General features: G+C 43.3%; 1 protein-coding gene across 1 annotated transcript in view; it reads left to right on the top strand.

The window, feature by feature from the left end:
* The window catches only part of LOC310696250 (uncharacterized protein), a 960,839-nt gene that overhangs the window by 847,416 nt on the left and 95,460 nt on the right, over nt 1-17,963 (top strand). The gene's annotated exons all lie outside the window — the stretch shown is intronic.

The raw sequence follows: 17,963 nt of genomic DNA, 5'->3' as shown, positions 1-17,963 counted from the left end.
TTCCCCTATGGGCTTGCTTCGCAAGACGAAAACGTCTCGCGACCTTGTTTCCTTTGTCTAAAAACAAAGACATGTTTTGTTTATAAAGTTAATTTATTTTCCCTTCAATTTTTGAACTGCTCTTTACAGTATGTGTGACTTTAAAGAGCAGTTAATAAACTGTTGTTGTACCAAATTTGGCTTTGTTTGGACTTTTTTTGACCATAGGAACGCATTAATTGATTTTCAATGCATTCCTATGGGATTTCGTGATTCGCAAGACGAAAAATTCGTTAGACGACAAAACTTGCGGAACGAATTAATTTCGTCTTGCGGGGCACCACTGTAATCAAATTGCTCAAGAAATGTTTCCTAATGGGAAACACAGTTTAATTGAAAGATACCCGTTCCACTGCTTTTTATAAGGCAGCAGGTTGCTGTTTGGATTATTTACAATGAAAGAGAAATCAGACTACATTATATTTCACCTACTTCTCAGACATTCATCAAAGGCACTATTCCCCAAACTTTGGTTGATTTACAGAACAATCCTAAGCATGTCTACTCAGAAGTAAGTCCTACTGAATTCAATGGGGCTTACTCCCAGGCATGTACGGTTAGGATTGCAGCCCAAGGCACCCTTTTTATGGATGAAAACTGGTTGTACAATTCAGGGCCAGACTAGATGTGACATATGATGAGTGCTTTCTGTTTTATTTACTAAAACAGCAGCATTGGATACCCTGAACCAGATCAGAACAGTGGTGTTGGGGGAGAGCTCTTAAATCAGAAAGAAGGTTCTCAGAAAGCAGGTTGCTTTCTGGGGGCAAATAGCAGCTTTAGGGGTGCCCCTCTCCCAGTCTGGACTGAGACAGCAGTGGCGGCAAAGGGTTAATGCTAGCAGTCCACTGCAGCCCACCATGGTTCTTACTTGTACAGTGGTACCTTGGTTTTCAAACGTAATCCGTTCCGGAAGTCCGTTCCAAAACCAAAGCGTTCCAAAACCAAGGCGCGCTTTCCCATAGAAAGTAATGCAAAATGGATTAATCCGTTCCAGACTTTAAAAAACAACCCCTAAAACAAGCAATTTAACATGAATTTTATTAACTACTGAGACCATTGATCCATAAAATGAAAGCAATAAACAAGGTACTGCAGTCACACAATCAATCAGTCAGTAGCTGAACTGGGTTCCACACAGTCACACACAAAAAGAGCCGCAAAAACAAAACGCAAAATAAATAGCCAAAACAGACAGACCTCACTGTAACACTCAAATCGGAAGCGTAATACTCAAAACAGAGCACGTTCGGCTTCCGAAAAAGGTCCGCAAACCGGAACACTTCCGGGTTTGCAGTGTTTGGGTTCCAAATTGTTTGAGTACCAAGGCGTTTGAGAACCAAGGTACCACTGTATACAAATAAATACACAAGCAGTAATCATGCGAATAACATAACATAACATCTAATCTGGCTTCACTCTTACACCGAAAAGGTTAACTTTTTGGAGTAGAAGTTTGAATTGCCTGCCTATGGAGGATTTCCCCTGCCCTCAGTGTTTCTGCATCAGTAGCCAATTTGAGCAGCCACCGGATCGATCGTCTTTTCAGTTGCAAGGGGCAGATCCTTCTGAGAGTGTATGCCTGCGCTGAGAAGAATGGGCTGGATGATCCAATCCCATCTGGAGAAGGGGCACAGTGGAGCTCATATCCCCCTTCCCCAGGAGGCAGATTGGAAGGAGGCAAAGCTGGGAGCGGTAAATCATGCAAGAGCCGCAACTAGCAGCCTTCTGTGTGAGAGAGCATTTTGAGCCCACACAGAAACCTCTGAGGATGTCATTGTGTGATTTCGGGCGGCATACTTGTGTGTGTCCCTATGAACACTTCGAGAATAGTTGGACTAAAGTGTTAACTCCTCCAGCGAAGTCAATGAAATAGAAGTATTTCATTTAATTTTAACTGCATCTTTCATTATTATTATTATTTTAGAAAAGTTGCCACTCAGCCCTTAATTATCCTGAAGATACTATCAAGGAGAATCTGCCACTTGGGGAAAAAACGCTAGCCACTAATAGTGTTTCCCCATTATTATTATTTTTAAAACATCTTTTCAAATACTTATTTTGTTACACCTGCCTGCTTCTAGATAAGTTGAGGCTTTGGGATGTTTCTCATCTTTCCTTCCTTTTTATTTTTTTAAAAAATCTTTATTAAACATATTTAACAAAATTATACAGCAATATACTATATTACAATTTATATTCCATCCCATTTTTTAAAAAAAAAAGAATGCAAGAAATTTAAAAGGACCTAAAATAGACTTCCAAATGTTCTCAAAAAACCCTGAATTACACTTGTTATATTTTACACAGTATCATACTATTATATTATTTTCATAAATCTTTATTTTCATAATTCTCTTTCCTTCCTTTCACTGGCTACTGCAATGCCTTCACACGCTCTCCCTGTGTACATACCTCATGTAAAGCACTTTGCACACTGCAAAGTGTTCTGGGGACTATTGATTATAAATGTGGCTGTCGTCGGCCTTTTAAATCTAATTATTTATCTATTATCCAGGTTTATTTTTTATTGTGTGTGTTTTTTAAACTGTTCATCTTAGGAAGATGCTCACCTTCTTAACAAACATTTGTAAAGTTTTAAAGCTTATTAGGGGGAAATCAATACGTTACTTCATTCATTTGTTTCCAGTATTCATATACAGCATTTCAAGAGCAAAGCTCTTTTGAGGTGGCTTACAGAAACATTCGAAATCATAAAACATAAAACCCTTTCATTACAAAACTTTAAAGAAAAAGAAAAGCAGTTTAAAAACAGGATAACGGCTCAGCATGGTAATTCAGATCAGATTATAATCAAAAACAGAAACAGTTTAAATGTAATGAAAGACCTTATATAATCAAAGACCAGTCTGATTGCTACGTGTTCCAAACACTTGCCCCTCAACAGGCAATTGCATTCTCTGTGTTGAAGTTTCCAAACCATTTCGAAAGACAGCCTCATATAGAATGCATTACAGTGGGCTAGTCTGTAACCAGGACGTAAACAAGTGAGGGAATATATTTTTTCTCTGGAGGTTCGTAGCTGGCAGAGCAGCTTGAGCTGCTTTGAGCATCCCAGTCACTGATTCTGTCACCTGTGCCTCCATAGATAGCTCTGTTTGTAGGAGGAAACAGCCCCCACAGCTGCAAACTTGCTCTTTCAAGGAGAATGCAACCCACCCAAAACCACTTGCAACTCTCCATCCAGATTGGCTGGCTTCCTGTGCCATAGGTGGTCGAAGCCTCAGCTTCTTCATGTTCCTCCACCTCAAAACCATTTGCAGGTACCCACTGAGGACTTCTACGGTCCCCCTAGGATCAGTACAGTGGTACCTCAGGTTACAGACGCTTCAGGTTACAGACGCTTCAGGTTACAGGCTCCGCTAACCCAGAAATAGTACCTCGGGTTAAGAACTTTGCTTCAGGATGAGAACAGAAATCGCTGTGCAGTGGCGCGGTGGCAATGGGAGGCCCCATTAGCTAAAGTGGTACCTCACTTTAAGAACAGTTTCAGGTTAAGAATAGACCTACAGAACGAATTAAGTTCTTAACCCAAGGTACCACTGTAGTAATAATGATAATTTATATAGCCTGCCCATCCGGCTGGGTTTCCCCAGCCTCTCTGGGTGGCTCCCAACCAAATATTAAAAACACAATACAGCATTAAACATTAAAGGCTTCCCTAACTGATGGGAGGGCGTTCCACAGAGCAGGCGCCACTACCAAGAAGGCCCTCTGCCTGGTTCCCTGTAACCTCACTTCTCGCAGGGAGGGAACCGCCAGAAGGCCCTCAGAGCTGGACCTCAGTGTCCGGGCTGAACGATGGGGGTGGAGACGCTTCTTCAGGAATACTGGGCTGAGGCCGTTTAGGGCTTTGAAGGTCAGCACCAACATTTGAATTGTGCTTGGAAACATACTGAGAGCCAATATAGGTCTTTCAGGACTGGTGTTATATGGTCTCGGTAGGTGGAAAGAAGGGCAGAGCTGGGTGGCATTTGCACACCAGTGACACTGTGGCCCAAAACCTCTACATGGCTTCTCCCAGCAAATGTTTCATGCAAACGTTTAAAAGCATGGGAGACAAGATGGAGTCCTGAGGTCATTGCTTTCCATTTGCCTGTGTTAAACGGCACTTAAAGTCTCTTGACTGAAATTCTGCTTTCTAAGTGAGCTTCAAGGAGAAGACCAATAAATATTGTACTTTGCTGCAACTGCAAAGTGGCGAAGCTGCTGCGCTTTGGACATCAAAGCCCCCATTTCGGCTCAGCCATTAAGTCATATTTGGCTTCCAGCAAATGCCTCGTTTTAACCGATATCACAGGACTGCTGTGAGATTAAATTAAATGATAGCGCTGTGGTAATTATACTGCTTTAGGTCTGCCTCTTCCCCACTAGCTCCAAACGTTTTTAAATGGTATGTTTTAAATAATTGCAGGTGGGAATAAAATTATTAGAATTCAATAATTCAACAGTAGCAGTTACTTTAAAAAAACCCCCACACTTCTAGGGATCTGGACTGACAGAGTTCTTTCATTGCATAATGACCACGCAGTGGAAAGACTACAGACTAGGACATCTTAAGAAGCACTCGGCCACTCAGTTCTTGCAAGACGTTAGATAAGCTATGACATGATTCTGACTTGCCTTGGAACCCATTGAATGGCCCTTTTAAACAACGTACAGATTTACTTGGAAGTAAGTCCAGTGGCGTAGCGTGGGGGGTGCAGGGGGGGCCAGCTGCACCGGGCACAACATCTGGGGGTTAGGGTTAGGGGGCGCAAATCCACGGGTTAGGGGGCGCAAATTACTTGCCTTGCCCCGGGTGCTGACAACCCACGCTACGCCACTGCGTAAGTCCCACTGGGCTTAGTGTTCCGGCTGCAGTATTCTGGCTGTGTCTGGGAAATTCCAGTCATCTGGCAACCCTAGCTTAGTGAGACACTAAGGCTGAAATCCTAACCCTGTCTAGAAGCAAATTCAGTAGGACTTATTTCCGGGAAACTGGGGGTGAAAAATTCTGCTTAAGACCTTAATAACTTTGCTTAGGAACTAAGGGCTCAATCCTTGGGGATTGTAATGAGCCTGAATCATCTTTTGCATTATGGTAGAAAACAGTTGTCTACAATCTGCCGTAGCTTTTTAAGTATGAAGACTTTATGTATGAAAACGTACTATTATATTTGATAGTCTCGTTCTTTTTCAGGAAAGCCACTTAAAATGTGAAGAAGTGATGGAGTAGTTCTGACGCTACCTCATGAAAAATCTACCCACGTTCACGGCTTAAAATGATTTTTAATTAGATACCAAACTAACAATCTATGTTTTGTGCTGGGACTGTTCATTTTGGCAATTATTCCTAGCATGTATAAGCTTTCCCAAATACCCCAAACAAATGAAGATTAAACTTAAACTCAGATTAAACTTAATTTTAGGGTGGTGAAAGTTTTCATGTAGTAATATTTCTAAAATGTCCTGCCTAATTTTATAGTAAAGGGGGGAAATAGTGTCTACTATTGATGTACAATTTGCGTTTTTGACTAGACTTATCTACCAAAGATTTATTTTGTCAGCACTTTTTATGTTTTGTGATTTCCTTCTGTATAGCTATGAACAAATATGGTGTAACTGATACCTTTTCCTGTATACTATGCTATTTAATGGCTAATATATTAAGAAATAAATTATTTACAAAAGTGGTCACTTTGTTTCTTCTATTAAAAATGAAATTGTTCCAACTAGAAATTTTTTGCCATTGTTTACACGAGGAAGTCACTGGTCTTACCGCTTCTCTTAGCAGTAGGAAGAAGGCAGGTACAGCTCCATAGGCTCAGTTACTTTGCAAAGAAAGTGTACGGGAGATCACAGTAACTTTTCTAATAAATGATTCACAAATGTACAGGTTTAACAGATGGCAAGCAAGCACACAGGCAGGGGAGGAGGAAGGGGGTAGTGGGGGCGGTCTGCCCCGAGTGCCCTCACTGAGGGGTGTGACATTTTCCGCAACACCTGCCCGTGACTCCCAAGCTGTCGGGATAAGTGGGGAGCTGCGCCGCTTTGCTGGTGGCATTCCCACTTTCCCCCTTTGTTTTGACAGCTTGGAAGTTGCAGGCGGGCGGCGCACCGAATGCCCACCATGGGTGGCTCGCTCCGCCCCGGCTGCAGGGTGCTCACGCCGCTCTGGGCACCCGAGCGACTATCCTGCACCTGGGAGGGCACCCTGCATGCCACATCCCCATCAGGAGTGCGCCTGCCCTGGGCATATGCTCTGCCACTGCACACAGGTAGTGCTGACCCGTGGGCAATCAGTCTTGCAGCCCAATTTCCTAGGAATTGCTTCTCCCCACCAAAAACCTATAGCAACCTTTTCTCCAAACTCCAAAGTAGGTTTCCCAGAATACAGCCCAATTCAAGGCTCCAAAAAAAGAAGTCTGTTCACTTCCATCTAGGGAGGTGAGCATGCACTCAAAGTGGGTGGAAATAGCCACCAACCATAAAAATCCATTTGAGTGTCCACCCTGAGACCTCCGGGTATAGGGCGGTATATAAATTCAATAAACAACAACAACAACAGGCCAGATATAGAGAAAGCCATTTTGCATAGTCAAAAAACGATCTCATGACATATCTGGGTATCAGCACTAAAATTACTGTGTATAAAATTCACTGTACTTCCCAAGTTTGAGTAAAGCCATGGTCCACAGATAAGGATTTGGAGAACATTCGGGGATCTGAAATGCATGGGGAGCCTCAATTAATCTCAAAGGCTTTCTGCTGCAGAAGTTACCTTCCATAAGTTGGAAGATAAAGAGAACAGTGACCGGGGCTGTGAGATGAAGAGCATCTCTACCAGATGTTCTACCAGATCTAGGCATTATGGAAAGCAAGGTGGGTAGCTGTAATTTTCATTTAGTGTCCCATCTAGTCAACGTCTCTCATCTCGTGAAGTTTACAAAGCCAAACCTGTTTAGATTAAGTATCCTGATTCCTCGGCCCTTTCTTTGAGCCAGTGATATGCGGTGTATAATCTAAGTTCTATTCCGAGCAGACTCACTGAAATTGATTAGCCTAATTAATGAGTTCATTAATCTTGGTGGGTGAGTATGACAAACATTGGATAGAATCCTGTACACAGGATTATATTTTACCGGATTAGAATTCTAAATTCTAGAAGGGGCCAAGCTAGAATTTAAACCAATGGTTCTAGCCATGTGTACAGCTATATTACCTCTGATGGATTATGTCTTCTTCGGATGTTACTTTTAGCTACTTGCGCTTTGACAACGTGCAAAGAGAAAGTTCAGGAGAATACATTTCTTTGGGATATGCTAATCAGCACTATATTTCTAGAAAAAGTGGTACTGGAACTTGCAATGAATGCTTCCCTTGTTCTTTTATGATGGCAATGGAACCCACCTGAGCTGAAAAAAGCTCTGATGTTAATAGTTAGACTTTATCAGCTAAGATTTCCCTGCTGGCTTGGCCTTCTGTTACAATGCAATACTCAACACTACACGAGTCCTGAAAACACATGCCTTCCTTGCTGAGCACCAGAACAGATGCTATTGAAAAGTATTGGGTTTTTGAGGTAGCATTGATCTCAAGTTAGCATGTCACAGCAGTTTAGGCCTCGAGCCTTTGCTAGAGTTACAGGAAGGGGGAGGCATATGCATTGCATACATAATGTCTTCAGTTCACTTTCTGGCATTTCCGGATTAAAATGGGATCTCAGTTCAGAACCGATAAACACTTGGTGCCTCACAACATGACATATCAATGTCAGAGTAGTTGCGTGTCGAGGTCCCCAAGCCACCCCCCAATAACTCACACATCACACATCAATTTTGGTTTGGGTTTTTGGCACGATTTTGGCCACAACTTTATTTAAATACATCCAAGTGAGTGGTTGCTTAGGCATTGGTTCCGACTATCTGTCCTTGCCCAGGGGACAGAACTGATTTCCGGATTCCAGTGAAAGCCAGTGCAGGAAACAAATTTTGGGGAGAAAATGAAGCTGGGCCTCAGTCCCTCACTTCCCACCCTCATGTTCCTGGTGGACTAGGACGAAAAGAATGGCAAGCCCCTGGATTCCTTTAATGGAATTCCCTTTCTGCACCGCCATTGGAGGGGTAGGCACTTACCCCTCCACCAACCAATTTGAACCAATGCCTAACCGCCAACCTTACAAGTTGTGACGATTTGCTACGCAGTAGGCAAAACCAAATGGCACCAGCCAATCAGCCAAATGGACAAATTCCTACCAGGCCCCTGCCTCAAAGCAGACGACCCCATAACAGGCATAGCAAGGTCAAGCGAACAACCCCCCCAATACAGGGAGGGTGGGCCGGGTGATCCGGTGCAAGCAGCCAAGAGGACGCCCAAAGTTGGGCGTCCAATATTTAAAACCTCTGACCCCCTCCTTCAAAATTGGCAACAAGCAGTTCTCCCCAGCGACCCGATTAACCAATTCACTGCCTGGGTCCCTCCACAAATCCGCCCAGCAACAATGGGGTGGCTTGTATCCCCCACCGCAACATGCGCTCTCTCTGCTAGGGAGAACACGTTCTAGATAAACAAAGCATGTCTCTGAACATATGAAGCTGCCTTACATTTCCTATCAAAGTACATGTAAATCAGCTCCTGGTATTTCACTGTGCATGTGTACCCTAAATATCCATAAAGAAAAAAGGGGTTGCATTGGAATTAACCATCTGTGGGGTTTTCTGCAATGGAAACCCAGCCTTGTGAAATCAAGAGATCTATGCTAGTCAGTAATGTACCCAAGACTTGCTGTTCAAATACTGCAGTGGCACATCACACACTTCACATTATTTTTATTTCACATTATTTTTATTTCACCCGTAAGGGAATTGTCTGAGATGACCAAGTGAAGATACAGGGTAAACAGTTCACATCTGATGGGTTCTTTCATCCTTGAACCATAAAAGGAAAGTGAGAGAATGGCCAGCTTAACTGCTGACCTGTGAGGTCAGAGATCATCTAAAAGTCACATTGTTAAAACCAAAGGCCAGAGAGATAAAGTGATTTTAAATTCATCCTTTCCCCCCCTCCATAGCCATGATTGTACTTTTAAAACAGCAGGTGCCAAGAGGGAAACTAAAGGGATGGAGGAAGGTGAGTAAGAAAATAAAAGATTTAGGCTACAAACCGAACCACACTTACCTGTGAGTAAGCCCTCTGAATTCCGTATGGTTTACTTCTGGGTAGCTCTGTTGCTGTTGGACAGGAACATTTATTTTTGATGGAATGACCAAATGCAAAATAGGATCCAGGGAAATTTCTCTGTTGCAGAAATACCTTCCATCCTGATTAAGGGTTCAAGAGCCCTGTTCTCCTTTTCATCAGGCTCTCTCTCTCTCTCAGGTCCCTCTGCACAACTTGTGACTCGGCGCCACACTGCACAAAACCATGTAGCACAACCCACCAGAGAACTGATAAATCTGTTCTTGCTGTTGACCTGTGACTGCAAAACAAGGGGAGTTGTCTGGCAGCTCTTGATTCATGGCTTGTGGCCTCCATTTCCCAAGTTGGGCAGATCTGACCCAAATCTTGAGTAATAATAAGACCCCGACCAATGTACCACCAGTCCCTGCTAAAGGCCGCTGCTATTCTTTAAGTCTGGCCTTGGGGAACTTCTGGCCCTTCAGTTGTCATTGACCTCCAACTCCCACCAGCCCCAGACAGCATGGTCAACGGTCGAGAATTATGGGAGTTGTAGTCCATCAGCATCGGGCAGTCTACAGTACATTGGAACATAGGAAGCTGCCTTATAATGAATCAGACCAGCATATTGCTTACATGGACTGGCAGTGGCCCTCCAAGATGTCAGACAGGACCATTGGTTCATCCAGCTCAGGGTTTCCCAAACTTGGGTCTCCAGCTGTTGTTGGACTACAACTCCCATCATCCCTAGCTAGCAGGGATGGCCAGCTAACCATCCCTGGCCGTGGTCAGGGATGATGGGGACTGTGGTCCAAAAATAGCTGGAGACCCAAGTTTGGGAAACCCTGATCTATTGTTTACTTCAGCAGCTCTCTGGGGTTTCCAAGTAGAATCTTTCCTAGCCCTGATTGGAGAGGCCAAGGATTGCACTAAATGTTTATAATATTTCAGTCTGTGTGGTTATTATTATTTGTGATGAATTTATGATGCATGCCTATTCATCGTAAGGCCTTCCATCTTTATTTGCATCTGTCAACAACCTAATTTCCAAAGACAGGCTTTTGGCAAGAAGGACCTATAACAGATTGGGGCTTCAGCAACTCCCCACCCATACCAAACTCTGGTGCTAGTCTTGTCCCTCTCCCCAGTCCACATGATTAGCCTACTTCATCATATTGCAACAAATCTGGAGTTCTTCTTCATTACCTCTGCAGTTTTCCATGCCCAGTAAGCAAACTGGCTTTTCATACAGAAATAGGTTGAGCTGTCAGACTAGCCAATAAAGGATCTTGCAAAAGCTTGGCAGAAAATGTTTAAGCGACCCGAGCTTTTCCTCACAGAGGGCTGGTCTTAACATATTGTGTGCATCGTTCTGTAGAAACAACATGACAACAGCACCTTGTCCCAGTTGGACAGTGCTGGTAATCTTGGTGAGGAATTTCAGCACTAAGGCTTGTGAGAGCTCCTTCCCTCCCTCTCCCACTCTGTGACGGAACAAGAGGATGGGATTAATTAGCAACAAACCCCACTGCTAGTCATGCAAATCAGCTTTGCAGTAGCTAACGCTGGTAAATCTCAGCAGCAAATTAAACAAAGGCCTTAAATATACAGTCCCCCAGCAAATGTTTTCTTATAAGGATTTGAATCCAAGGCAGTCATTTTACTATTTTATTTTATTTTATTTTATTTTATTTTATTTTATTTTATTTTATTTTATTAAGAGTAGTCCTTCCAAGCCACCATCTAACTAGTGATCTTCTTTAGAGGCAAGCCACTTCACTTTGGGGCCTAAGGCTGAAAAACAAAATGAAGCATTCTGGAAAAACTATAAATATATCAAATTATTGGGAATTTGCTGCCTTTTTTCATGGTACCTTTAGGTTTCCTGCTTGAGGCCAGCTGTGTCACCCTGCAGATTTGTCCTCCTCCTTTCCATCTTGTTTTTGTATTTTAAATTCACAAAAGAAAGAAGGACCGGGGAGGGGAGGGAGAGACTACATATTTGGAAACGGAATAAATAATAATAATAACAACGAAGAATTCCAGCAGGATTTGAAAGAGGAAGGGAAAAAGCAAAGCCCCAAACACAACTATAACCACCAATGTGGTTTTGGCATTTCTTATCACACTCCTGCAGAGGCTCTAAAACTCTTATCTCGATAGACCAGATTACTTGGCTGATCTCCTCTCCATGCTGAGTAGAAATCAAACGGCCTGTTTTACCACTGTCAGCAATTTGCACATTCCCTATCCCGATAAATCAATTAATGGGATGCAGGCTGATTCATTCCATCCCTCTTTCATTCAGTGTGCCTTTCTTTCTCTGCCTTGCCCACCCTCCCTCCCACCCGTGTTTTAATACCATCTAAGAGTCCTTAGTTAGAAGAGGACTTGTTCGCATTGCAGGTGCAAAGCCTTCAGCTCCGCAGCCTAACACCAATAAACCCTTTCTGCCCTCCTCAGGGCTTCCCTTTGTCGAAATACTTTCTCCCTTTGTCATTTCCACCCCCTTCCCCTCGTCCTTTTCAGACGTACAGCACCATGCAGCTAATCTGATTATGCTAATTTGTACTTCATGATCCCAAACAAGGTAATGGGATCCAGGGAGGGTGCCCCACGCAGGGGCTGGTGGGACGGCGGTGGCAGCAGCAGCAACAATGGAGGACAATGCGCCTGCGAGTCAGTTAACAATAAAACATCTTCTGTCTCGGAAGACAAAGCTCACTCTGGGAAGCCTGCGAAGCTCTTGAGAATTTAGAGTGGTCCAAGCAGGCTGCTGTTAAATTGGGTAGGAAAGGTGGAACCATCAGTTCGCGGTGTGGGGCACAGTGTTTGTTTCCTGTTGCAAGTTATTTTTCTTACTTTAAACAATAATAGAAAAAGTCTATTCCTTGCCACTGTGCACAGCATTGCACATCCAATAGCTGCTTCTGCAGCAGACAGCATGTTATACTTCCTTATGCATGTATCCAACACCATTCATTGGAAAAATGGGACCAACTTGTGACTGCTTATTTTCTTAATATGGTGCCTTCTTTCAGCATGTAACCCAAAGTGACTTACCTGTGGTTCCCAGGTAGTCACTCACCTGGAAAAGGACCAGACCTGCTTAGGTTCTGCAATGTGGCATCCTCATGCGCCTGGGACTGTAAAATACACACATTGGGTTGTATCAATCGCTGTGTGTGAGTGGTCATGTTGTGTGGATGCCTGATTATCATCTTCCAAAGCAATGACTCTACTCTGAACTTGAGAATGTTAAGCATAATGCTGGTGGTCAACAAAAGAAGTTCAAAGACCATCTCAAGGCAAATCTTTAAAAATGTAGTATGAACACTGACAACTGGAAAACACTGGCCTGTGAGCGCTCCAATTGGAGAACAGCCTTTACCAAAGGTGTCATGGGCTTTGAAGACGCTCAAACTCAGGACGAAAGGGAGAAATGTGCTAAGAAGAAGGCACGCTTGGCAAACCCTCACCATGATCAACTCCTGCCTGGAAACCTATGTCCCCAATGTGGAAGGATGTGTGGATCCAGAACTGGCCTCCACAGTCACTTATGGACTCACTTTTATGGAAGACAATCTTACTCGGTTATGAGTGATTGCCAATGAAGAAGAAGTGAGTGCACTACACTTGTGCAATGGGACTTCTTCTTCTTCTTCCTAACCTCCCCCCCCTTTTTTAGGGTGTGCATGGGTGGGGGGGCTGCTGGAGAGAAGAAAGGGTTCCATTGCACAAGCAGAAGTCTGTTGCACGAACACGACGGTAGCATTGGATGTATCCCACAAATTACAGGCCGGCAGCCAAAAGTGTGACCAGTTATTTCAAATGAAAAGGCGAACTTCAGCTTTCCTCCCTTTGCAGCTACATGGCCATTTGATGAATCTCTCTACAGGTTACCCCGAAAAAGGGAGAGAAAATGGAATTGGGAGTTCTAGATGAACAGTCAGACTGCATGCCCTTAATAAGAAACAGGTGTTTTGCGCAAATGTAAGAGACAAAGGTTGTTACATAGATGATGAAGGGAGCGGGTGGCGTTGTGGTCTAAACCACTGAGCATCTTGGGCTTGCCGATCAGAAGGTTGGCCATTTGAATCCCCGCGACGGGGTGAGCGCCCGTTGCTCGGTCCCTGCTCCTGCCAACCTAGCAGTTCAAAAGCACGCCAGTAGATAAATAGATAAATAGTAGATAAATAGGTACTGCTGTGGCAGGAAGGTAAACGGCGTTTCCGTGCACTCTGGTTTCCATCACGGTGTTCTGTTGTGCTAGAAGCGGTTTAGTCATGCTGGCCACATGACCCAGAAAGCTGTCTGTGGACAAACGACAGCTCCCTCAGCCTGAAAGTGAGATGAGTGTCACAACCCCATAGTCACCTTTGACTGGACTTCAGGGGTCATTTACCTTTACCTTTTACATAAATGATAGGGGATAGATGATGATTTACGAGCTACAGGGCAGGTTAGTCGATTGGATGTGTACTACATTAATAAGAGTTATTTATTTATACGTTTGTATATAAGGAGGGAACACCCCACTCATGTGCCTACAATCTAGGGCTTTGGGATCCACCAACAGAAATCTCTTTTAACTATCACCAGAGGGAATGGTGCAGAAACTTGCAATCTGCTGTCAAGCAACAGCTCTCGAAAGGCTGTGATGTGCTTCCTAACTGGCTTGTCCCTCTGTACCATTGGAAATCTCCTTTTGATCTTTTCTCTTTAACAATTTGTTTGAAAACAAAGCTACACTTCCTCCACAATCCATTTCTCTCCAATCCTCTTTTCCCCTTCTTTAGAGCAAGTCTGTGCTCTTCCACTGTGTCTTTTGTTATTAAAAACACGCACATACATACCCATACCCATAAGTAGATGACTGTAAGTACTATACAAAGAACAAACACGCCATAGATGCACTTCTGCAAATCGGTTCAGCTCTCATTCCTGGATTGGCTGCTTGCAATTCCATTGCCTTTGCTACAGAACTGCCTTTGTGCCTTTTCATATCTGTTCTGCCCAGCTTTTACTGACCTTGGCTCCTCACCATCCCTCCTCTATTGTCATGCTACTGACAGTCTTTCTATCAGAAACCAGGTTCCCATTGAGCCTGCTTGACCATAATAATTGCTTTAAATATGTATCGATTGTAAAATGGGACACCCTAATCTGACCCAATCCAAACTTGGTATAGGGGTGTATTCTTCCTGATGGGCTAAGCTTCTGGGACAATGTCAGCTTCGCCTTTAAAAAACAACAAGAACCAATGTTTCTGAAATGTTTACAAGGAAACATAAAGGCCCCTAAAGAAGGTATGTTTGGGCCTGAACAATCAAGACGGATGTTGGCTAATATGGACCAAAAGTAATGAGAAGTTTGATGAGTTGTAGCCGAAACAGAAAGCAAGCTCATCAAAGAATGTAACTGTGAATATTCATATCAGCAAATAACAATTCAGATGTGTTTTCTAAATATGAAATTGGGGGGGGGGTGCATGGAAACCACCCAAAAGAATTCCTGTGGCCAGTTATTCTTTATTCTTTGTGGGTCAGGCACTGGTTCCAATTGCATCTCAGATCCCTGGGCTCACCGAGCCGTGCATACCTCTGACACCTTCTATATGCCCCAAGTAACTCATATGTGTCAGTTGTGACTCTGCTACTTTGGATTGGTGTGAGGGGGAAAGGGATTTTTTCAGCTTTTATAAAATTAAAAATCCAAATGGGCCCCCTTCCAGCTGTGAAAAAAGTATGGGAAAAAAGATCCCATGTATAACTGAAGACAAAACGTGGGACAAACTGTGGTCTAGCTACTTTGGGAAGAGAGTTTCACTTAATATTGAGGAGACTGCCAGAAAAATCTTACATCGGTTGTACAGGATGCCAGTGCAATTGGCTTGCATGACTTCCACAATCAGTTTCACAAATCTGTGTCCAAGAAGAAAGCAACACCTAGAAACAGCTGGGATGAACAGCAGATTTACTTCTAAAAGACTGCAGCTAAGGAGAAAGTCACATTTATGAAAAAGGAGAATCTGGATAAGTTTGAAGACATCTTTGTAAGGCTTTTTCAACCTTCTTGGGGACTGAAAGTGTGTGCAGGAACATCTCTGATTACTTGAGGCAGCCGGAATCTCAGACAAAAAAAAACCTCCTTCCGTTCTTCAGTTCTTCCTCCTGTCCATTCCATTCTTTTTACATATTTGTTAATTTAGTTAAGTGTTATGTGACTTGAGTATCTTGAGAAGGGTGGATAGACATCTGAAGAGTGTCTCAACTTTTATGAGAGTGTGTTGGATGTATTAGGAAAGGGAAAGGTTGTTATTAATATGGACCCATATTAATATTTCAAATGCACAAACAACCTCTCCCCCCCCATGAATTATCAGAATACAAATCCCATTACTGTGGAAACAAAAAAAATATACTATTTGCAGCAGTGTATGTCTGCAGGTTTATGTTCTAGGAAACAGATATTTTCCATAGTTATTTTCCTTATGAGTAAAATTGTGAACAAACTGTTTACAGTAGCTTGAATCAACTTTGGTAGGATTAGCAAAGACCAGATATAATTTATTTGCCATCCAGACTGGGCCCTAGGTTGCCAGTTATCCACCTCCATCCTAAACTAACTCCTTCCTCTTTCCTGTACTTCGTCAGTTTAGGAAATCAGGCAGAACTATATTTACATTTCTTAGACATGAATGTGATGCCACTCAGTGGGTAAAAAGCAGTATTGCAAAGAGCACAGTGATATGCTTTCACGCTTCCCATATGAGTATGTCAGATATTGTTATATATCTGACCTTGGTAAGCATTCTTAATATTAATTATGAATATTTTGGCACCATAAAGAGTAAACAAATTATTGGAGCATAATAATTAGAATGGGCATATCCCCAAAATTTTAGAACTCAGTTTCTATAGCTATTAACTATTGTAAAGGTAAAGGTAAAGGACTCCTGACAGTTAAGTCCAGTCATGAACGACTGTGGGGTTGTGGCACTCATCTCACTTTCAGGCTGAGGAAGCCGGCGTTTGTCCACAGACAGCTTTCTGGGTCCTGTGGCCAGCATGACTAAACCGCTTCCGGCACAATGGGACACTGTGATGGAAACCAGAGTGCACAGAAATGCCATTTACCTTCCTGCCACAGCAGTACCTATTTATCTACTTAGACTGGTGTGCTTTCGAGCTGCTAGGTTGGCAGGAGCTGTACTCACACTGGACAAGTAGATGCCGCTGTAGGAAGCTCCCAAACAGGAACTAAGCATCAGAGCACCTCTCCCCAGTTGCGATTCCCAGCAACTGGCACTCATAAAGCATCACTGGTGGCCATCATGGCAAGCAGCCTTATCCTCCATGAACTTGTCCAATCCTCTTTTAAAGTCACCCAAGCAGGGCCAGCCCAAGACAGGTGAACCGAGGTGAATCACAACATGGTGCCCCCACAGCTCCCCTCTGTGGAAGAGGGTGGCCGCCTGTCCTGTACAATATAGTCGTACCTCGAAAGTCAAACAGAATCCGTTCTGGAAGTCCGTTTGACTTCTAAAGCGCAGCTTCTGATTGGCTACAGGAAGCTCCTGCAGCCAATGGAAAGCCGTGGAAGCCCCGCTGGACGTTCGGCTTCCAAAAGAATGTTCAAAAACCAGAACAATCACTTCTGGCTTTTGATTGTTCGGGAGCAGGAGGTTTGACTCCCAAGGCATTCAGGAGCCGAGGTACGCCTGTACAGGATTGTCCCGTATTTCAATGTAAAATGCTACATCCTGTATTGTGGTGTGTTTTTTTATGTTTATTAAAGTTTTCTTGGTTTACAAAGGTATGCGCAATGTCTCTTTTTTCAAGTTACATTTTCCATAGGTCAGTTTCATTTGTTGAGACATTAGGCTTACATTAGGAAGAAAAAGGGGGGGAGAGGTGGAGGGGGGGAAAGGCGAGTGGGGGTGGGGTCGGGAGGTGATGTTTCTAATTTGCTTAATGTATGTGTGGGGTTTTGCTATTCGCTTGTGTTCCTTTGGTGGTGAGAGAAATTGGGGTTGGCCTAGGGTGCGGCTGTTTGTTTGTGATTGGCTGTGGTGAACTTTGTTTTTTGTGTGCGAGTGGTTGATAAGAGTTTGTCCTGTATTTCAGGTCCCTCTCTCTCCCAAGTTAGGGATCTTTTCCAAATGCATGTGTTTGAAAGAGTGTGTGAAACGTCATGTAAATTCTCGTGTATGGACAAATTCCAAAGGGGCCATCCTGTAAGGCTACAATAGATTGCAATGGATTGTTTTGAAGCCACTTCATATATATACAGTGGTACCTCTGGATGCGAATGGGATCCATTCCGGAGCCCCGTTTGCATCCTGAAGCGAATGCAACCCGTGTCTGTGTGTCGTGATTTGCCGCTTCTGCGCATGACATCATTTTGAGTGTCTGCACATGCGCGAGCGACGAAACCCGGAAGCAATGTGTTCTGTTACTTTCGGGTTGCCGCGGAGTGCAACCTGAAAACGCTCAACCTGAAGCAACTTCAACCCGAGGTATGACTGTGTGTGTGTATATATCTCACTTCTCTCTCATACGTGTGTGTTGTATATATATATAAAATTAAATTTTCTCTTTTACAGTTTAAAGTACTCATTTTACATCCTCAAAATCTCAATGACTTCTTCCCTTTCCATAAATCCCAGCATATTTTACAAAAACTATACCGTTCAGTATTCCATCCATCAGAACTTATTTACATTGTTGAATTTATCTTAA

This window comes from Podarcis liolepis (assembly GCF_965112155.1).
Source record: "Podarcis liolepis genome assembly, chromosome: 17".
Lineage (NCBI taxonomy): Eukaryota > Metazoa > Chordata > Lepidosauria > Squamata > Lacertidae > Podarcis > Podarcis liolepis.
This window is presented reverse-complemented; position numbering and strand designations above follow the sequence as displayed.